Source organism: Thamnophis elegans, chromosome 3 (genome assembly GCF_009769535.1).
Source record: "Thamnophis elegans isolate rThaEle1 chromosome 3, rThaEle1.pri, whole genome shotgun sequence".
Classification (NCBI taxonomy): Eukaryota; Metazoa; Chordata; class Lepidosauria; order Squamata; family Colubridae; genus Thamnophis; species Thamnophis elegans.
Window position 1 is genome coordinate 5,678,701 of NC_045543.1, and position 23,644 is coordinate 5,702,344.

The window sequence follows — 23,644 nt, forward strand, 5'->3', positions numbered from 1 at the left end:
TCTGTGTGTGTGTGTGTGTGTGTGTGTGCGTGCGGGGTGGAGTGTGTGTGTGTTTGTGTGTGGCGGGATATACCAAATGCGGCGCTTCTGCGGGAGGCGCTAAGCCCTTCCCGGCCGAGCCCCGGTTGGTTTTGGAGAGAGGGAGCTTTCCTTCCCCTGCAAGCGGCGCCCGCAAGAAGAGATCCCGCGGCCAGGTGAGAGACGGGCAAGCGCGGAGCCCGGCAGAAGTTTGGAGGCTTTGCCTCGGAGTGGCCACTTCCCCCCCCCCCCCCCCCCGCTTTCCCGGGCCGGCTTGTGGTTCCCGCCTCTTAATCCATTCTGCCCTGGCAGCGGCTTTCAAGCGCTGCTGCTTTCCGCGGCGGAGCGTAAACCTTTCGCGGAGGTTGCGGCGCTTAGGAAGCGCTTTCCCGAGGGGGCCCCGGGGCGGTGAGCGCGCCGATGGGGCACTGAGCGCGGCCCTTCCGAGGCACCGGAGCCGCTTTCGCTGCTGCCTTGAAAACTTCTCTCTTTCTCCCTCTGTTTCTCTCGGCTCCCCCTCCCCTCTTCCTCCTCCTCCTCCTCCTCCTCCTCCTGCTGGGTGACTCCGCAGCTTTGCTCCCTTCTCGGTCTGCCCCTTCTCGCCCTTCCCGCTGTCCCTTCTCTTCTGCTGCCCAAGAGGAGCGGAGCCTGGTCGCTCCTGCGAGAGAGAGAGAGAGAGAGCAGCCCCCGAGCGGAGTCGTCCGTCGCCGGCCGATCCCCACGCAGGGATCCGGCGGTGCGAGCGAGAGAAAGGAGGGAGCGCGCAGCCCCAGGAGCCTGGTAAGAAGGGAGCTTGGAAGGCGCAGCTGGCGCGGGTGACCTCGGGGGTGGGTGGGTGGGTGGGGAGAGACACATTCCGACGTTCCCTGCACGCCACTTTCTCCCTCTCTTCCATCCATTGTTTTCTTCCTCTCTTCCTCCCTCTTGGCATCTCTTTATTCAGGCTAGGGGGTCTCTGCGGAGACTTTCTTGGACGGAGACGTCGGAATCGGGAGTGTTGGGTCAACCAGCTGCTTAACAGAGACAAGCCAGGCTTGGACAACAAGCCAGGCTTGGACAAACAAGCCAGGCTTGGACAAACAAGCCAGGCTTGGACAAACAAGCCAGGCTTGGACAAACAAGCCAGGCTTGGACAACAAGCCAGGCTTGGACAACAAGCCAGGCTTGGACAACAAGCCAGGATTTTCAAGCCCCGATGCCCCCCCTTTTTTTCCCCTCTTTCCTCCTTCACCCTCTTGACAAATGTAGAACCTTTCCCAACATGGGTGAAGGCATCTGGGCTGGCCAAGGTGTGGCGAGATGCGCGGTGCCCTTGCGCGCTTGGCCTTGCCTAGAGAAATGTTGGGCGATCCTACAAATTGCTTTTGAGCAATGGGTGCCAGCCTACCACGTTTAAATCCACGTTATTAATTCATTTCGCAGAAGTCTTGCTTATTTTTTGGGTTGCGGTTGGGAGTGGCGTGTTGTGATTGGTTTGCTTAAAGCCAGGTACAACTTCCTTTCGTGCCAGGGAACTCATCCTGCTGGAGACAGATGTCTATTCTAATTAAGCCTTCTCGAAATACCTCCCTCCCCCATCCCCGCATGTTAAATACATGTTAAACCAGTGTTTTTCAACCACTGTGCCGCGGCACACTAGTGTGCCGTGACATAGTGTAAGGTGTGCCATGGGAAAAAGACTTTATATATAGTCAATATAGGCACAGAGTTAAATTTTTTTAACATTTTCTAATGGTGGTGTGCCTCGTGATTTTTTTCATGAAAAAAGTGTGCCTTTGCACAAAAAAGGTTGAAAAACACTGTGTTAAACAGCCTCTTACTTTATTTACACTGTCAAAAATAGTCAGATCTTTTCTTCAGCCAGTTAGCTTCTTGATGAGTAAAACGGGTTCTATGCATTAAACAAATGTTAAAAGTTATTGGTAGCCGGCAGGTTTTGCGTTGGGAGCAATTAATATTTGACTTGCTGTATGAACAAATGCATCAATATTAAACCCTAACTCAAAAGTGTCTCTCACTTTCTCCGTATTACTCTTGTCAAAGTATGGTTTCTTTCCTTGTCAGTCCTAATTGTCTTTTCCGAGAGGAGATCTGATGATCTAGATTGGTATTGTTTAAAAGAAATAACCTATTTCATCATGGAGAGTTTAAAGCATCCTTTTAGGGAAAAACATTTCCTCTCTCAAATTGGGTAGGTGGGTTATTGAGACAGCAGATTTAAAATTCCCGGCCAATTTCTGACCATTACAGCCTCTTCAAGGGATGACAACAATAAACTTTTCAAATGTTTTTCAGCACTCCCTTCCCTTAGGACCTTTCTGAGTTTGAAGCCTGCTTTTAAATTTAGGAATTGTTTGCAAATTGTTAGTGCTTTACGTAAGTTCTTCCCAGTCTTCATTCAGTGGTTTCCATTGCTGCAGAAAAGAAAAGGGAAACCTGTGATAATAGTTATATCTGCTTTGACTTTGAAGCGCCCTGCTGCTTCCTCATCTCCTTTCTCCAGTCTCTGCATATTGTCCTTACCCTTTTTTTCCTGAATATTCTAGATGACTTGAACATATGCTATTCAGAACATTTTCAGATTACAAGTAAGGAAATCCCTCCGTTCTTTTACAGTACAAATGGATGCATCTTGAACTGAAACTTAAGTTGTTGCTCAGTTATTATACAGTATTGTTGATCTCTACTTTTTTCCTCATACATTCTGTACAATTATTCCCGGTCAAGATGGAATACCGTTATGCTATATGTATCTTTAGGAAGGAACTTTGTTACCTATACAAATCTGTATTGTTCAATCGATCTTTATAAAGCCTGAAGGGAAAATATGTCTGGTTTCAAACTCAATTTTTTAACGAACTGCTTTCACGTTCTTTGGTGGAAGTGCTTATTTGCTGTGATTTAGGCACATGTTAGAATGATTAGATCTTTTCCACTGAGAGATACATTATTTAGTTGATACATGGAGTAATCTAGAAAAGAAAAGCTTAAACTGCATTTTTTTCCCCACTAGATTAAAGCAGAAATTGTCATTTGGGTACTATAGACTTATTCCTGTGATGAAATGTATTATCACCATTGAATTCAACAAATCCTATAAACTGTCCTGCGTAAGATTTTACTCCTGAAGTGATTTTATAGTCTTATATATACTGTTGCTTTTGTAAAGGTTATACATGTTTAATTCTGCATCCAATTCTGTGCACCTGCTGAAGTCTATAGGCTTTAGTGAGTGTAAGTGAACACAAAACACCACTTAAAATCCAGTTTGCAGAATTGATGTACCTTTAAACATGTTCTTAACATGTGGCTTGTTTTTTTATACTATGTACGGGACTGTGTATCATAACCGCATTGGGAATGAGTCTGAAACACTTATTCTTGTTTCTATAGTTTCTAATACAAAATAAATTATTTAATCTCAGATCTATTGCATAAGACATATCAGAAATATATATCCTGTGATATATAGCGAGAAAGCCCGGTACATTATACATAGAGTAGCAAGTAATCACTTATTGCTTGCTCAGGTTGACTATTAATTAGATGATGTTGACCACTTCTGGTGTTTGAAATGCCTGTTTTTTAATTATACAAAAATTACTGCAACCAGAAACCCACCAAATAATAATGACCATTATAGATTTTACATGGAGTTTGGGGAATTCAATTTTTTTTTTAAAGAAGCATATGTCTAAGATAACCATTTGCCTCATCAGCTTAATTCACATTTTTTCTTTTTAACAAGGCATATAGAAATTAACCTTCCGATTTCTATATACCTTGCTCTTGAGCTGTTGTATACAACCAAAGGAAAGGGATGCTCTTCTCCTCCATTCCCTGGTGGGAAAAAGTTATGTAATGCTAAAAATCATTCTTTGGGAAATTACATCATTTGGAGCACTACATTCATATCCCAAATATAAGATTGTAGATTCAGAAATCACTCATTTGGCTGAACATTGTTCTTCATGATTTCTGAATTATTTGGTACTATAAATTTGTGGAATTTGGAACTAAGGAGCTTTTTAATCTGAGAGATAAATTTATTCCCAAGAGTACTCAAAGGCATGTTGTTTCTATTAAAAAAGACTGTATACCTTATAATTCGAAAGGTTGTGAATGCAAATTTATAGCCGCAAATGAAAACATCTGGGGTCCATTGATTTGTTCTAGAGAAAATAACCAGAGGAGTTCCAAATTTGAGTTAATGCCTTTTGTGCTAGGCAAATCATGGCTTATGTAAGCCTGTAAGCAGGTGTGTATTGAGGAAAGTAAGGAGACATAGCTGAATATAATTAAAAGCCACTTGAAAGAGTAATTAGTTGCTATAGTAGAAAGCACATATAATAGCCCCTCTTATTTTTGTGTCCTGCAGTAATGTGTAACTGGCATAGGGCAGGCAGATTTATAGGTATCTCTTTAGTGCCAACAAAACACCAATGATTTATTTTATTTTTATTCAAAAGTGAGGGAAGTGGTTTTTAGGAGCAGCCTGCCATTTTTATTCCATAGAAAACATCTGGGCTTCTTAGAACCCAGTTACTTTCATATGCAGTAGAGATAACCTTATTTTGTTTTGACAAAAACCTTGCTCCTGTGATTAAAAAAAAAATGAGGAAAAGATTGATCCCATAGCTACTTTCTCAGGAGGCTAGAGGGGGAGACTCTGAGGAGAACTGATATACGCTCACGTAGAATAAAGCAGGCAGCGGTACAATTTCTGTAGGATGGAGAGGGAAAGTGCGCACATTGAAGATATAAAACTAGGTATGAATGAATTAAGAGGATAGAGTTGGGCAAACTAGACTCGGAGTGTGAACAGTGGAGAGTGGTGAAGGAACTCAGGAGGGTTAACTTGACAGGAAGGGCACAGCAATTGTTGCAGAGGTGGGTTCGCACCAGTTCGGTAGAACCGGTTCGTCAAATCTACCGAACTGGTTAGAAGAGGTTCCACCAGAAAGCAGGCCATACCTACAGAAGAGGTTCCAAATTTTTTTGAAACCCACCACTGACACAGAGAGAGAGAGAGAGAGAAAGAGAAAGAAAGGAAGAAAGAAAGAAAGAAAAAAGAAAGAAAGAAAAAGTGAGAGATGAAAGAAAAAAAGGAAAAAGGGACAGAGACAAAAGGAAGGAAAGAGAGAGAGAGAGAGAGAGAGAGAGAGAGAGAGAAAACACATGGCAGGCAAGCTATTCCCACCAGATCACATGGCTGGCAAGCCACTCCCACAAAGGAGGCCACACCCACAGAGTAGGTTCGAAATTTTTTTGAAACCCACCACTGAATTGTTGGGATGGCAAATTAAAGACAGAAGTTGCATTCATGGTACTGTCCCTTCTCACAGGCAAGCAACCTAAGCTGATTAGTTGTTTTGGGGCTTACGTAGTCATACAAGAGTTTGTAGCACAGCAATTCCTCCAAATGACAAACTTTTGAGGATCCCTCCCTCCCCTGACCTCAACCAGTGGTGTGATTGGGACTAAGGTTGGGCAAGAATCAACATACCATCTAACGTCAGTCATCACATTTCCATCTACAGAGCAAACAAAATAGTACAGGAGTGGAACCTGGACTCCACTCCCAAGTTACATTTTTCCCCCCAGTGGAAACAAACATCTAACTTCAAAGCCATTTCCTTCAATGAGACAGACCAGTCCCCCAAAAATCTGCACCCTACTTTTAAGAAAGTCAACCTGGTTGCCTTCCTCTGCTCCATTTTATCTTGATTGGCATGTTCTCCATAGAAGCAGCTGCAGGAAATCTCAACCCTCCTTCTGGTTTAACCAACAGCTGGGAGTGAAGTCCAACAGCTATCTAGCCCTAGTTAGCACACCACACGTTGAGGGCAAGAGCCTTGTACCACAGCTTTCAGAACCTATGTCCCCAGTTGGACAGGAATTAACCCCTGGCATAGACATCACAGATACTTAAGCTTGGATCCCTGCCAGAACCCTGCTAGACTATCCAGGGATGTGCTTATCTAGGTTTTGTGAGTTCTGTTCTGCTGTCCATGTTTACACTGCCTGCCAATTTTATAATTCCCTTCAAATTCCTTCATCATCATCATCACTCCTGTCTCTTCCCCCACCTGGTGCTTACAGCCCACAGTTTGAAAAAAACTCTGTAATTGAATGGTAGATTTAACTCATACCTGACAGCAAAAAAATAACTTGTTCCCTCTGCCCCCTTTTCAGTTCTGGTTTGGCCAAAAACATTTTGGTTTATAGCTTCTTTCCAAGAACTTTTAAAACGTCAAGGTGGAGGAGCTACGGGGGACGTGGCACGTGGTTTTGATGGACTTAGATGGAACAGATTTAAAAGTAGAGGTATCTTTATAGGCACAAGTCCTACCCCTTGAGAATTTCAGCAAAATTGTTCTTCAATTCCTCTGTCACATGTTTGTGACAATAGCTATTTGGGCCCAATTCAGTTCCTGTATTGTATTGGGTTTATTTGTATGCCGCCCTTCTCCAGGAGGGACTCAGGGCGGCGAACAACTCAGGGGGGAAAGGGAACATAAACAACAGTACACATAATTAAAATACACGAAAATCACACAGCCACACAAGTCGAGAGGGGAGGGGAACATCAATCCCAGGCCTGCCGGCACAGCCAGGTTTTGACAGCTTTCTGGAAGGCCTGGAGAGAGGTGAGGGTCCGGATCTCCACGGGGAGTTCATTCCAAAGGACCGGAGCTGCTACAGAGAAGGCCCTCCCCCGGGTAGTAGTCAGATGGCATTGGCTGGTGGACGGAACCCAGAGGAGGCCGGCCCTGTGTGATCTAACGGGTCTTTGGGAGGTAATTGGCAGCAGGCGGTCTCTCAAGTAAAGGATGTGATCTTGAAAGGGAAGAATGATGACTAGGGAGTCCTGTGTGATGCAGTAGAGGTGTGTGGTAATCTTAAAGAACAAAAAAAGAGAGAACACTAGATTTAAACAAGGGGTTTATATTTTAAGGTGAATTCGTCTGTTTGGGATTTGGGATCAATTGGTAAGTTCTTCATGATGATGTCAGTGGAAACTATCAGTCTTCCCAACGGGCTACGAATCCTAGACACATTTTAGGGAAGTAGGTTTCTATTAGAAGAATGTTTATGTATGGACAATTGAGACTGGTTGATGGGCAAATAGAGAGCCGAGGTGGCGCAGTGGTTAGGGTGCAGTACTGCAGGCCACTTCAGCTGACTGTTATCTGCAGTTCAGCGGTTCTAATCTCACCGGCTCAAGGTTGACTCAGCTTTCCATCCTTCCGAGGTGGGTGAAATGAGGACCCAGACTGTGGGGGTGATGTGCTGACTCTGTAAACCGCTTAGAGAGGGCTGAAAGCCCTATGAAGCGGCATATAAGTCTAACTGCTACTGCTATTGCTATGATATCAGTGGAAATTATCAGTCTTCCCGATGGGCTATGAATCCTAGACACATTTCAGGGAAGTAGGTTTCTATTAGAAAAATGTTTATGTATGGACAATTGAGACTGGTTGATGGGCAAATAGAGAGCCAAGGTGGCGCAGTGGTTAGGGTGCAGCACTGCAGGCCACTTCAGCTGACTGTTATCTGCAGTTCAGCGGTTCTAATCTCACCGGCTCAAGGTTAACTCAGCCTTCCATCCTTCCGAGGTGGGTGAAATGAGGACCCAGACTGTGGGGGCGATATGCTGACTCTGTAAACCGCTTAGAGAGGGCTGAAAGCCCTATGAAGCGGTATATAAGTCTAACTGCTATTGCTACTGCTATGATGTCAGTGGAAATTATCAGTCTTCCCAATGGGCTACGAATCCTAGACACATTTCAGGGAAGTAGGTTTCTATTAGAAGAATGTTTATGTATGAACAGTTGAGACTGGGCAAATAACAATGTTTTACCTACACTCAATCCACATGGAAGCTTATACAACGATATGTTAGAGTAATTGAAATTGAGGCATTTTTGATCAAAGCGGGATGACAGCCTCCCTGGTAAAGGTATCCAGTTAAATAAAGGGAAATCAAACTATATGAGAATCAGAGTGCAATCTTAAGAATTCCCTGCTACATATACTTGTACTAGTCTCTGTTTTCGTAAGAATCAGGTGAGAACATACCTGCTTTCATTCCCTTTAATAAAGAAGTTGCCTACAGAGAAATGATCACCATGCCTCCCGTATTTGGCTTCCTGTAACTATTAATTATGAGAACAGTTCAAGTGGCAAAATATGGACCTCTGAAGGGGCTAATGTGTCAAAGGAAAGAAACTTCATGCTGTCAAGTCAGCTGCCCTAATGTTTTGTTAATGCAAATGATAAAATACGAAGTTAAGAAATCCCTAAGTAACCGAGAAGCAGATCAAGATTAATATTGTCTGGTCACATGATCCTTGGTCTACTAGTGATACCAGACATACAATTTGATATACACGTTTTATTTCTGTCATATTTTTTATTAAACTAGTTCATTAGACAAAACAGAGGCCCCCTTCAAAGAGGAAGAAAATGGCATGCAAATATATTTTTCTCATCTAGATGCATATATGCATATATGCATATATGCAGTGGTGGGGTTCAAAAAGTTTTACTACCGGTTTTGTGGGTGTGGCATGGCTTGGTGGGCGTGGCAGGGGAAGGATGCTGTAAAAGCTCCATTCCCTCTCCACTACAGCGGAAGGTTGCTGTAAAAGCTCCATTCCCTCCCCACTACAGGGGAAGGATGCTGTAAAAGCTCCATTGCCTCTCCACTACAGGGGAAGGATGCTGTAAAAGCTCCATTCCCTCCCCACTACAGGGGAAAGATGCTGTAAAAGCTCCATTCCCTCCCCACTACAGGGGAAGGATGCTGTAAAAGCTCCATTCCCTCCCCACTACAGGGGAAGGATGCTGTAAAAGCTCCATTCCCTCTCCACTACAGCGGAAGGTGGCTGTAAAAGCTCCATTCCCTCCCCACTACAGGGGAAGGATGCTGTAAAAGCTCCATTGCCTCTCCACTACAGGGGAAGGATGCTGTAAAAGCTCCATTCCCTCCCCACTACAGGGGAAAGATGCTGTAAAAGCTCCATTCCCTCCCCACTACAGGGGAAGGATGCTGTAAAAGCTCCATTCCCTCCCCACTACAGGGGAAGGATGCTGTAAAAGCTCCATTCCCTCCCCACTACAGGGGAAGGATGCTGTAAAAGCTCCATTCCCTCCCCACTACAGGTGAAAGATGCTGTAAAAGCTCCATTCCCTCCCCACTACAGGGGAAGGATGCTGTAAAAGCTCCATTCCCTCCCCACTACAGGGGAAAGATGCTGTAAAAGCTCCATTCCCTCCCCACTACAGGTGAAAGATGCTGTAAAAGCTCCATTCCCTCCCCACTACAGGGGAAGGATGCTGTAAAATCTCCATTACCTCCCCCCCCCCACTACAGGGGAAGGATACTGCAAAAAACCCATTCCTTCCCGATCAGCTGGGACTCAAGAGGCAAAGAATAGAGGGGGGCGGAGCCAGTCAGAGGTTGTATTTACCGGTTCTCTGAACTACTCAAAATTTCCTCCACCAGTTCTCCAGAACTGGTCAGAACCTGCTGAATACCACCTCTGCATATATGCATTGTAAGATATATTGACAATAATCTTACACATCATTCTGCAGGTTCAAAGGGAGTAACCCTGATTAGAGAGTAAGAGGAAAAGAAAGATTTACACGAGAGTCCTGTCGAGTCCATTCTTCTTGTGGAGTGTATGAAAGATACAAAAATATCCGATAACCTGCTTTCAAAATTGCATTGCGGTCAATACAGCCAGTCCCCCCAACATACGGCTGCAATTGAATTATGGGCATGCCAGTCGTAAGCAGACTATGAGGTGATCATGGTCAATTTTATAACCTTGTTGTAATGGATGTTAAGTGAATGCTTCAGTCATTAGGTGAACCTATTTTAGGCAGTGGGAAGTAAAAAACAGTTCCTGGGGAGAAAAAAAGCATGGCACAACAAAACCACGCCCGTCAAAATAGCGGTGATAAAATCGCGTCGCTAAAGCCGTGATGTCATCACCGTGCATCATCACCGCTGCGACAACAGCGCGGCAACAGAAGGGCGCTATAAAACGGCGCCGCAGCAGAAAGCCGATTTCAATTAAGGTAAGCGTTAGGATTAGGTTTAGGGGTTTGTTTTAGGGTTAGGTTTAGGGTACTGAGTGCTTGGGAATGCGTGGATTTGCCCTCCGCGATTATGTCATCGCGGTAGGATCACGTTTTTCCTTAGCGCTTCGAACGGCGCGAATTAGTCTTCGCGCTTATGTCTCGGCGGATAAGGGCTTCGCGGATTTGTGGTGGAACCGAAAAAAAGTCATAATATACAGTCAGCTGACTGCAGGACATTGCAAGAGGCTGTAAATATGGGCCAGTTGCCAAGCCCCCCCCCAAATTCAGTCACATGACGTGGGAGGGACAACCATTGGATCTTTGAAACTGGTTCCTAATTAGCCCTGGGAAGGTCCGTCATAACTTTGAGGACTACCCGTGTTGTTTGTCCACATGCATTCGTCCCCTTAATGTGCATTTTGTATTAATGAAACTCACATAAGATGGAATTAAATAAACATTTATAAAGCAGCTGCAGGTAACTCGTTTGTGGCAAGAGAGAATATAAGATCAGAGAACAAACATATCAAAGTACTAAGCAGGACTTCGATATGTTTGTTTAGTTTTCATCTTATTAGTAATGGTTCAGCATCTTAACTGAAGTCCTCTTGTTTTCTCAAACCCACACAAGACAAGGCGCGTAAGTACAGGAGTTTCTTGCACTGCGGTTTCAGTACTAACATTTCAGCTATGGGGAATGGGGTGGAAAGGAGATAGCGTCGTATTCTTCCATCAGAACTATCACCAAAACTGGCTTAACATTCTACCAGCTGCTCCAGAGACAGCGTTGCGTCGAGAATTGCATCAGATTTGTACATCCCGCTAAAGTCTCTGTGCCGATAAGCAATAATTGCTACCTTTAAAAAAAAACACCTTCCTTTGTGGTAAGTGATCTGGGCTCATTTACGTTCTCCTATTACAGACTGTTTAAGAGTTTTGTCGAAAGGCAAATATTGCTTTTTTTTCTCTAAAGAACGATGGAATGAAGCAGTTGGGATAAAGAAATACATTTTGGCCATGCCTTAGATTTTTGGCATGTGTGTTGTGTAGAGTTGATTTTAGAACTGTTAGGGAGGGAGAGGAGAATGTTTATGGGAGCCAAAAATTAGATATATGTGTGGGTGTAAAGCTGATATTTACATCATTTTTTTTTAGTTTGCTTGGATACTGAATAATGGCACTGCATTTGAGATATAGGTACTTTTTCAATTTTGTAAAAGTGGGCTACATACAAATTCCCCATTCTGGAAGCCCTTTTCGTATGAGAGAACACAATCCTGGTGCTTTCTAACTTCTTAATCTCTGCAGTCAGTCTTAATTCTGCTTTTCCTAGGATACGCAGTATATAGAATGTAATGTCAGATACAGAATGATTTGAATTGTGAAAATGGATATAGTATCAATATAAGCACCTTGAATTGTACTCAGAAGCACTCTGACAACCCATGTGGCTTAGAGACTAGTGGTATTACATGTGCTGAATCACCAGCGCCATTTGAGCCATGGTGGTGCAGTGGTTAGAATGCAGCACCACAGGCTACTTCTGTTAACTGCTGGCTATCAACAGTTCGAGTCTGTAAACTGCTTAGAGAGCTAATGCAAAATATGTTTAGAGTTCTCTTGTTTTTTTTCTATTTGTTGCAAGTTGAATTAGTTTTGGTGTGTGTTTTAAAAAGGAGTCATCAGTGTGTGTGTGTGTGTGTGTGTGTGTGTGTGTGTGTGTTGCATTTGTGCTAATAAATAAATAAAGGGAGACTAGTATAGATCTATTTCAAGCTATTTGGCTCTCATCAGCTAGCCATACCCTTACTGGGATTGGAACCTGGGCTGTATTTCATATTAGGCAGTTGTGTTAGCCACTAAGCCATAGGCTCTCCTCCTTTATCAGCTAGGCCAGGGAAATAAGTATTTATTTATTGTGTCACAACCCCTGATATACCCAAATATGGGAAGGAGCATATCCCAGTAAGGGTATGGCTAGCTGATGAGAGCTAAATAGCTTGAAATAGATCTATACTAGTCTCCCTTTATTTATTTATCAGCACAAATAAAAAAACATATCTATCTATCTATCTATCTATCTATCTATCTATCTATCTATCTATCTATATCTATTAGATTTTTTTATCTAACTAGTCTCCCTTTATTTATTTATCAGCACAAATAAAAAATAAAACACACACACACACACACACACACATATATATATATATATTTGTGTGAAATTAAAAAAAACCAAAACTTCTATCTACTTATTTGGGAAATACAGATGTTTTCAACATAATAGCATAATAGCATTTTTCTCTGACTCTTTCCCATCTCTCTGGGGAAAGAAAAACATTGAATAGTGGGAAGATCACAAAATTTTACTGAAAATAAAGTAAATCAAAAGCTTCGTATAGTACATTTTCACAGGGTAAAGGGTAACCTTTACCCTTTCCTTCCACTGTGCCAAACAATCATGAGCTTTCTTTAGCCCGTCTCCCAAATGTGTAAGCGTGCAAAATCTTATTTATCTCTAAACCAGATTGTTGGAATAGCAGAACATGGTCCAGTGTTCACTCATTGGCTGCCTTCCAATTGTGTATCACAAGGGCTCTTAAGTTTGTTTGCTATTTAGGGTACGTGCAACTATTTTTGGCAATAATGTTTTATGATTTCTCTGTTACCACAGTCTGCCAGGGTGAGTGGGAAGATCAGGTCAGTAGGAATTCAGGCCAGCCCTACCCACTTGTTTTGCATGTCCTTTTTTAAACAGCAAATTGTTCTATTTTCTTTAAAGGAAAAAAACATATTTATCCTCCCCCTCATGCTTTCTAAATGTCGTTTTGCCTGACTTGCATGGATAAGAGACTTCCTTAGCTTGTTCCATCTCTCTTCCTGCCTATTCTATTGATCTTTTCTCTAAATGTCTACATGCCCTGCATAAAAGGAATAATCTTTAGATCCCATTCAGTGGTGGGCTTCAAAAATTGTTCGAACCTACTCTGTGGGTGTGGCCTCATTTGTGGGAGGGGCTTGCCACCCATGTGACCGGATGGGAGTGGCTTGCCGTCCATGTGACCGGATATGAAGATGCCAACGACACTTGTCAGAACCACCTTAAATTACCTCTCACACAGCACTGGCATGCATAAGAATATGATGTAAACTTGTTTTTTAAAAGGCATCTTTGGTTTGCGTTAAAACAACTTCAACACACACAATGTTCTGATTGCACCACAAACGCAGTAGTCATCCTTACCTTTCACAGAGGCACTGAGTTTTATAAATAGGAGCATGATAGTGTAGAATAATCATATCCAAGGACCAGTGGTGGGTTTCAAAAATTTTTGGAACATCTTCTGTAGGTGTGGCCTGCTTTCCGGGTCCATCAGCATTGGGAGCTGATGGTCTGAAACAACTTTCAAAGTCCAAGTTATTGTTGGATTGTGTATAGTAAAAATGCAGCCCCTTTCTTTTCAATTATTAAATTGTAAATGTATTAAATTTGCCATCTCCAAGTTGTTCTTAGAAGTATCATTTTAAACATTTCTCCTGATTTGTGGGAAGATTCAGAAATTTCAGATAAACATTAAAAACATTTGTAGACCTAATTTTTGAAAGTGACCAATTCCATAGCCAGTGGAATATTGGGAGATAGCAGAAAATTGGATACTGTAATACCAGATTATTATTGGCTAATCTTGAAAATATGATATAATATTTACCATGTTTTCCCGAAAATAAGACAGGGAGTTATTTTCTTTTGACCCCCCCCCCAAATAAGCACTTGGTCTTATTTTCAGGGAGGTCTTATTATTTTTGAGGTGCAGAAGGTTTCAAGTGTGGTCACCTCATGTCTACTGCTATGTTGCAATATTTTCAGGGAGGGCTTATTTTCAGGGGAGGGCTTATTTTAGTGCATGCGCTCAAAAGCCTAATTGGGCTTATTATTTGTGGAGGTCTTATTTTCAGGGAAACGGTATTATATACATATTAAAACATAATGGCCATTTAAGGGTTAATTACAATGTTCAAAATCAGAATAACTTGTTACGCTATTTAGCATCCTTAAGCAGCAACTGTCCCAGTAGCCTGGAACATTTTACAACTTAGAGAGTTAAATGACATACATAAATATTCCAGTATGAGAAAAGTTGGAAGACTATTTGACCCAGTTCATGGCTGTTTTGGGAAAAAATTTTAAAGCTAGCAGAGACTTGCTGTCTGATCTGTAGGTCCTTCAGAAAAATCCTCATCTAATGAGATTTGTTTAAACTAAGAATGCATGTTTGGAATTACAGCTTTTAGCCCAGATAATACAAAAGAGAAACGTCAGTGGCAAAATGCATCTGAAAAGGCAGAACTCAAAAGACCAAACATATTTTTCTGCTAGTGACAAAAAACACATTAATTTTATTATTTTTCTTTCAGTGGTTTGAAAGTTGTAAGTATCTTAAAATATGAAGTAATTTTTTATTATTATTTTTATTTTTAAACATTAAAAAGCAGCATAAAAAAAGTTCTCATCCATTACATACAGAATGTTGTTTGGTTACAAGTATTTTTGCATCCATATTCTCAATTACATATGCAATCACAGATTTTCCGTCTAATATAACTAGATACCTCACTTTCATTGTACAACATATATTCAATTACGATTAATATTTCTTTCTTTTCAATAAACCTAATTCCCTTACATTCTTGATTGTCTGTTTAATAACAATATACCTTTGTGAAATCACTTATCTCATTCTGAATATTTTTACAGCGTAAAAGAATTTACCAACTGTTTATATTTATATATCACTATCACACAAAAAAAATTGAAGTTAAATTAAGCCAGAAGTTGGTATTCGATATTTTGACTGCTATTAGAATAAGAAAAATGTTAGTTCAAGATAATGGTGGTAAAGCTTGGAGCAAAAATAGTTTTTCTTTAGGACTACTCAAAACATATTGTGGTAAACCTGGTGCCAGCCGTGCTTACTCATTTCATTGATTATAAATATTTTATAGATGGGATACTTTGTATTCTGAAGTGTGCCACCTTTCTTTTTTGTTTATTTAAATGTATTTATTTGTATGATGCTTTTGGCATCCAACTTTTGCTAGCGACTCTGGATAGTTTAGAATTAGTTGGACGCATAAATAAATAAATCAGTTGAACATCTGTGGGCAACTATGGCAAGCTTTATCATTTCTAGATTGGCTCATGCGGTTCCACCACAAATCCGCGAAGCCCTTCTGTGCAGAGACATAAGCGCGAAGACTAATTCGCGCCGTTCTAAGCGCTAGGGAAAAACGCAACCCTACCGCGATGACATAATCGTGGAGGGCAAAATCGCGCATTCCCAAGCACTTAGTACTCTAAACCTAACCCTAACCCTAACCCTAAACCTAACCCTAAACCTAACCCTAACGCTAAACCTAATGCTAAACCTAACCCTAAACCTAACCCTAAAACAAACCCCTAAACCTAATCCTAACGCTTACCTTAAATGAAGTCGGCTTTCTGCCGCGGCGCCGTTTTGAAGCGCCCTTCTGTTGCCACGCTGTTGTCGCGGCGGTGATGACGCGCGGCGATGATGTCGCGGCTTTAGCGCCGTGATTTTATCGCCGCGATTTTGACCAGCGCGGTTTTGACGTGCCACGGGCTCATGCAGTGCTCTGCCCCACAGAGGGGGATATGTTTTCAGGCCCTTGTGAAAGCCACCAGGGCTTATATGCATTTTTTATGTGTCCGTCCTAAACATTATACTTCTTGAGTTCATACGTCAGCCATTCTGTTTTCTTCATTCTTCATATCTGAAAGAAAAATATGTCTGCAATGAAGGGCTTATTGAATGCTACCGTGTAAATGTTCTGAATTGTGCATCGTCATTGATACTGTGACTGGCTAGTGAATTTTCATTAAAACACTTCTGTGTGTGTTTACAGTTCACCTGAGTTTTCCTCAGATAGATATTCTCATTGTCCCTTCATGTGGAAGTTATTTCCTCCTCTAGTTATAGATTTCCTGCGCCACGCTGTATTTGAACAAAACAGATTTTTAATTAAAGGAGCCAGCATTCAGAGCTCATACAGAGTATCAGGCCTTATTGTTATTCTCATTGCGGTAACAAATTGGACCATCTTAGTCCATTGGTTGAGCTTTTGAAGATGGTCCATCACTTCAGTCCTTGTTTAATTCTTGTAGTGATATGGTCATAAACCGGGTTTTGCTAGGGCAAAATTCCCATGTGGTTAGGGAAGTATATAAAAAGCTCTGATTTTGTTGTGATGGGCCACCTTCCCATAAGACTCACTTAGTATGGCTCTTAAAGTTTATAGATAAGGCACTAAGTTTTCTTTGCCAGATACACTCAGGATTAATTTGAGGGTTTTTTGTCATTTTTGAGAGAACTGTGGGAATGAAAAGTGGGTCTATAACTAGATAAATTCAAAGAGATCATTGTTTTTTTAATTATTATTTACTTTCAATTTAGGTATCAGCAATTCAATCTAGATAGGTCTTCTAGGAGTCTTTGGAAACCTCAACTGGTATACAGCACTAAATTGCTTTCAGATGCACTCCTTGATCACATTATAAAATACCGTATTAACTGCTTTGCTTTGTTATTTATTTTGGGCAAAAGACCTGTTACTGATCCTTACCAAAAAGCCCTACTTGTTTAGTACCAGCAAAAAATCTGTTTTTTTCTATGATTCCTGATACATTTGTCCTTCTGCTTTCCCTTACCAAGATAAACTGGGTTATTACAAATTTGGGGCAGAGTGTTCTCTGTGGTAGCATTCCAATGATAGGAACTTTTGCCAAGGAAGGTGTAAATGAATTCTTCTTTGCTTCAGTTGGAAGGTTATTTTTTTCCCCGTGACTTTGTAGAGATTTTAGATGAACTGTATTTGCGCCAGTCTTTATTTCTTAGACAATTGTTCTCATATTCTTAATTTTACAATTTATTATGCTTGTAGAATTTTCTTTTCAAGGTTCAAATTGTAAATGACCTTCAAGACTTAAACTCAAAAAAGTAATGTTATAACAAATGCACAGCGATGAGAAGGACTGGTGTTAGAACCGAGCAAAAGCTCAAAAGGTCCTGGGAATTTAGGCTATGCTTACATTCATCTTGGGAGTTTCTGATTTTAAGGATTTGTGCGTCTATCTCACAGTACATGATGAGACATTCGTCCACTTTTGCTAGTCTTTTCACATAATTTATATGCTGCGTAGAATGTTAAGATTTTTAAATTCGTAAATGTGTTTGAAGTTTAATAACTTCAAGCACTTTTTGTGGTTGAAATATAATGATACAATTAGTGTGCAGAGAGACATGTAATAATCCAGCCATGTTCCTTATTGAACATTTTTTTCAGCATTTCATAAATGTAACAAGTACTGTATAATTGATTGCAATGTTCGCAGTTGCATATATATATTATTCATTGTGTTAATTTGTATAACTGCAATGCTTCATAATCTGCTTTGATTTTCAGGGCGGGTAAGTTTTAATATACAAAATAGTTTTAAACCGTTTTACCTCTATCTTTCTGGATGGCATGTTAGCAGTTCTACTTTTATAGACATGTTATTCTAGCAGTGCTTTATAGCACCTATGGATACTTTTGAATGTTGATCATATTATCTGTTGGAAGCACCTTATAAGGTAATCTGAAATAACGTTAATTTGCACAACTGCTCATTTAAAAAGATAACATTTTTTTAAAAATTACATATGATACCCTTGAATGATCAAGAAGAGAGTCAGATTTTTTTCCGCATAGAAAGTTTTTATTTTCCATTTTCTTAGCATATATAATCACATGTATACTATTACATAGTCAATATCATGTTGTATTATTAAGTACTTATATCAATTCATCATACCATCAACTACCAAAGAAAAAAAAAGAAAAACCAAGTTATTGGCTCTTCTGCTCTCCATACATCATATTTATACCTTATCTGACACTTTCTTCCCCCTCTCTCCTTCCCCTCTCTACATCCTTTCTTCCCTCAATCATTTTCTACTCTACTTCCCCCTCCTTTCTCCTTCTCCTCTCTCCCCTTACCACTCCTCCTTATACACCTCATCTTCCCCCTTCACCCTCTCTCCTATCCCTCTCTTCCTATCTTTCTTCTCTCCTCTGCTTCCCACTCTTCCTCTCATTCCCTTGGTGTATTTCAGTTTCTGAGCAAACTCCCTTTTGTGTTGATGGTATTTATAATTACAATTCAATATACATAAAAAAGAAAAAAATAGCAGTATACATATACAATCACCCAACACCCCTCCTCCAACTTAGTAAACTCCACTCCCTCCCCCCCTCCCCCCCCAACCTTCCCCCACCCTGACTTCCCAGAACCAATACAAGGTATAAATCTTTAACAAAAACAGTTTAAAATACACTTAAATAGAAAGTAGAAAGTTAAGAACATCTTTGAATTGAGCTTAGCTCCTCCTTGCTAGGCTAACTATAAACAATTTGTATCATTTCGGATCTTAATCATAAGCTATCTGGAATTTCCTAGACCCATGTTTATTTTGAATATAGTCAATCCGAGAGAGACAGGTATTTTGAGACTGTGCCTAAAGGATTGTGCGTGATGACTTTTCTCAACAAACTGCTCATTCTTGGGATGGGGTTGCCTTTCATGAAGCCATCACAGGCACTGGTCAGCCAAATAAGGTGGCCTAAAGCACATAGTACAGAAGATGATGGCTTTTCAAGCTAAACCAAAAGAGCGTTGCAACATGAGATAGGAATGTTGGATAAAAATGCTACAAAGAAGTTTGAACGTTATTTTCACCCGTTTTGCTGCCTTGTTTGGATTCAGCTCCATTCACTTTCTAAAGATGCCGTCTTAATTCGTGTGACTAATTAAGGTTTGGACAGACACAGCACTAATTATTGGCTTGGACAAGCATATCAGGCGTTAGATCCTCTCTTCTTTTACCAATTCCGCCCAGTTTCTACTCTCTCTACACTCTGTAAATCAACTGTTTTATTTCTTTGTTAGTCCTCTGGGTTTTCCTGTGATAATTTGTATTGAGAAAGGGGACGGAGAGATCCAAAGTAAATTATCTGTACCTGAAACATGCTGTGTTATTGTGGCACCGGAATCAGAATATTCCATAACCAGTCCAGACTAGAAGTAACAGTTATGAGTTCTAACATTACATTTATTGTAAGGTTCCAGTATTGTAACAGAATCTCTTACAGTAACAGAATCTTGCAAATCTGAAAATGCCTCTCCCCTTGCTTTTACTCTCCTGAAAACTAGAGAGGGTTTTTTTTCTGTGGAATTGTCTCCGTCCTCACCTCTCTTCAGATTCAGATTTCACTTGCCAAACCATTATCTAGGCTGAAGCTCTTCCTTCTGTTTCGCAAAGTCATACCCACTTCCTATTACAGCTGACCACTATCAGTAGTCTTACAACAGTGCATTTCAGTGGTGGGTTTCAAAAATTGTTCGAACCTACTCTGTGGGTGTGGCCTCCTTTGTAGGAGTGGCTTGCCAGCCATGTGACCGGATGGGAGTGGCTTGCCGCCCATGTGACCGGATATGAAGATGCCGACGACACTTGTCAGAACCACCTTAATTATCTCACGCACAGCACTGGCATGCATAAGAATAGGATGCAAACTTGTTTTTTAAAAGGCATCTTTGGTTTGCGTTAAAACGACTTCAACACACGCAATGTTCTGATTGCACCACAAACGCAGTAGCCATCCTTACCTTTCACAGAGGCACTGAGTTTTATAAATAGGAGCATGATAGTGTAGAATAATCATATCCAAGGACCAGTGGTGGCTTTCAAAAAATGTTGGGACCTCTTCTGTAGGTGTGGCCTGCTTTCCGGGTCCACTGGTCTTCTAACCGGTTCGGTAGATTTGACGAACCGGTTCTACCGAGTAGGTGCAAACTGGTAGGAACCCACCTCTGCTGCATTTAGTGACCATTCAAAGTTAGAGTGGCCCTGAAAAAACTGACTTACGTCCGTTTTTCACACAACCATTGCAGCCATCGCCATGGTCACATGATCAAAATGTATATGCTTGGCAAGTGGTTCATATTTATGACGGTTGCAGGGTCCTGGAGTCATACGATCCCCTTTGGCGACTTCTGACAAGTAAAAGTCAGTGGGGAACAAGCGTTTTACTAGCTGAACAAATGCAACGATTAAGAACGGTGGCAAGAAAATTCATAAAATGGGACAAGCTCACTTAACAAAGGTTTCACTTAGCAACACAGATTTTGGGCTCAATTGTGGTCGTAACTCGAGGAATGTCTGTAGTAGTTGACTCTCCACAATATGTAAAAGCTAATGAGGTAGCCGCTTTACTTTACAAGCACTGTGCTCAATTTATTTTCCCCCATATCAGAGCAAGGGAAGCATGCAAATGTTATCTCAAGCAACATCCTTTTCTTCTTGAAAACTACAAATAATGAAGGGTTTGAATATCAAGCATATGAAGGGAAAAGAGATTCACTTGCTTTCCTTCTAGAAATACTCCATCTGCGCGGATTTTATTTGTCTAATGGAGAATATGTTGGACAATATTCTTGCGGTTGACAAATCCAAGTAGATAAGAAAGTATCTTGAATGCTCAATCTTTTATTAAGATAATTTCTACAGATTAACAGAATTGGAAGCGAGGTCATCTAGCCCAACCCCCACCACCCAAGCAGTTCTTGCACCATTCCTGACAGATGGCAGTCCAGTCTCTTCTTGAAAGCTTCCAGTGATGAAGCTCCCACCACTTCTGAAGGCAACTTCTGTTCCATTGGTTGATTGTTCTCATTCATGGAAAATTCCTCCTTATTTCTAGGTTGAATCTCTCGTCAGTTTCCATCCATTATTCCTTGTCTGGGCTTCAGGTGCTTTGGAGAACAGCTTGACCCCCTCCAATCTGTAGTAGCCCCTCAAATATTGTAACACTGCTATCATGACTCCCCTGGTCCTTCTCTTCACTAGACTAGCCATGCCCAGTTCCTGCAACCATTCATCGTATGTTTTAGCCTCCAGTCTAAATTTCTCTCCCATATCTCCAAAAAATGTCCTATAAAAATGCCAGAAAGATACCATAATGGCCTATAATCCACACACAAGGTCAGTGCTAGTCCACTGGAGTATGTCAGCTATTTCACCTACTTCCCTTTTGAATGAACCCCAAGGAGAGATTGGTAACATTAAATGCTGGCCCTGTTCCACTCTTCCGTTGTAAGCCAGATATCCGCTTTCCTTGCTCTTTTCCATAAAAGTCCCCACGCCATTCCATTTTGCTGCAGTTCAGTGGTTCCGCCTCCTCCTGTTTTCTTTCTCTGTCAAATGCTTGGCGCAGAATGATGACAGTGAGTTGCAAGCACATGGCAGATGCCTTGTTCTCTGCCTTTTGGGGAAGGGAATGAGTAGAGCGCTGATGGGACAATTCAGTGGGGCTGAGCTTTGCTATTTATTGCCAGTTGGACTGCCCCATGAAGATTAACTACAGGGGCCATAGCCAAGAAGAAAATCCCAAATCATATGAATCGATGGGGAGCAAATGCACAACGCATAGGAAATCATCAGCCTGTATTCAGTTACTGGAGTTAAAAAGGTATTGAAATACATCAGGCTTGCCAAGTGGAGGAGAATTAAGATTTAGCTTGAAGAAATAATGGGGTTTTTTTTCTCCCTGGCCGATCCAATCTGCTTTTCTTTCTGGCAAAGTCATCCTTGCCAAAATAATATCCAAGACATTTAAATTGTGATGGATGCAGTGTTCATGCCACTCCAGAGACAACTCTCGATTGTCTTTTTTTAAATTGGAGATTTGCATATTTGTTCCTATCTAAAAATATCAAGATTCTTATTTTGCTCTTTCCGGGACTCATTGAACTCTGTCCTAAAGAGTACATGTCTGTTAAGAAAGCAGCTATTATAAAGATATTAGGTAAATAGTAAGAGCTGTATATTATTTGAAAATAATTTGGAAGAAGTGCCTGTGTTCTTCACTGAAGCATCCCCTCTTTTATTCAGGTCTTTATGGAAGGTGGGCGAGGGGGAAAGGATAGAAATGTGCTGTGCTTATGCAAGATCTGAAGCACCTCTGCGTAATACTTGAAGCATACACTGTTCTATTAAATATATATGTGCTTGCAAGAATGTGTTCAATATTTGTAGGGCAGTAAACAAATGATATAATAAGCATTTTCCTAAAACATATTTCCACACCAGTGTAAACTAATTTTATTTTTGTGAGATGCTACCTTGGCAATATCCCTCGAAAGGTTATATAATTAGAATTTTTCATAAAATTGACATTATTCAGGTTGCCTTTAATCCTCTGATTTCCAGGTTTTTGAAGCTCTAAAACCATTTGCTATGACTTCCTACTTTTGCAAAACAAAATTTTGGGCGCAGGGAATTGGTTCCGTGGAGGGCGTTTTTTTCTGCGGACCAAAGGGTGCATGGTTTCATGTGCTGCCTGGATCTCGCGCATCAGGGGTGGGTTTCTCGCCCCGTTCCAACCGGTTCGGTTGGAACGGGGCCGGCGGTGTCCTTGCGCACGCATGCGGTGTGCGCGTGCACGTGCGTGGCACACACATGCGTACTAGCATCTGTGCGATGCTCCAGCTGCTCCTGGAGGATCGCGCAGGCACTGTATGCGTCCTGCGCATGCGTGGAAGTGCAGAACTCGTCAAAACTGGGTAAGGAGCTCGCGCGGGCGCGCAGGTGGGCCCTTCGCCATTCCCGGAAGTTACTTACTTCCGGGTTCGCCGACCAACCGGTTCGCAGGGACCGCCACGAACTGGTTGAAACCCACCCCTGTCGCGCATGCACAGATAGACTTCACTCGGTTAGTAAATGCTTGTTAAGTGAATCTGGTTCCTGGTGGCCTGCAGACTGGTGCTGGTCCACAGCCCAGGGGTTTAGGATCCCTGTCCTAGTTAATACATTTTATCATGTAATGATCCTGTTAATGGAAAGAAATATAATTATTTTTATTGATTGACATCCTTCCAGTTGCATCATATTCAGATTCGATGTGGGTTCTTGCCCAGTGCAGCAAATCTCTGCTCACAATAATGCATTGGGTTGAAACAAATAGTATAGATACATTAAAAAAACAGCCATTTATAATGTTGCATAACCCTAAAGAAGCATTTCTATCCTTATTTCAATAAGTTCACTATGTTGATAACTTCTCTCTGCTTTAATGTAATATACTTCAGAGCCCTCAAAATCAGAGAGTTCTTTCGTGTGTTTTTTTAACAGCCGCCCCCTCACTGCAACAATTAAGACCTAGTATTGCATAAGATGCTATCACAACTTTTATTAAATGTAACAGTGTAAATGTTAATTGACACTTGTGAAAAAAGGGAGGGTGGGTACTCAAAATTGCATTGGCTCTCTTTTCCATGTGTCTTTTTTCAGGCCATAGTAAAAAATCAACTTGCAAATATAATTACTATGAATATCACCTGGCCACTCCTTTTGCTGGTTACCTATTGCAGTGTTTCTCAACCTTGGCAACTTGAAGATGCCTGGACTTCAAC

At 41.4% G+C, this 23,644-nt stretch overlaps 1 protein-coding gene across 2 annotated transcripts in view; it reads left to right on the forward strand.

Moving 5' to 3' along the window:
- Positions 1-49: 49 nt before the first annotated feature.
- The window catches only part of HPCAL1 (hippocalcin like 1), a 118,577-nt gene continuing 94,982 nt past the window's right edge, over positions 50-23,644 (forward strand). Inside the window, exon 1 of one of the 2 annotated variants that reach the window (XM_032214551.1) lies at positions 50-194. The gene's annotated coding sequence lies outside the window, so the exon portion shown is untranslated. Of the gene's footprint in view, positions 195-335; positions 799-23,644 lie in introns of those variants that run through there. The other variant, XM_032214550.1, reaches the window with a different exon arrangement.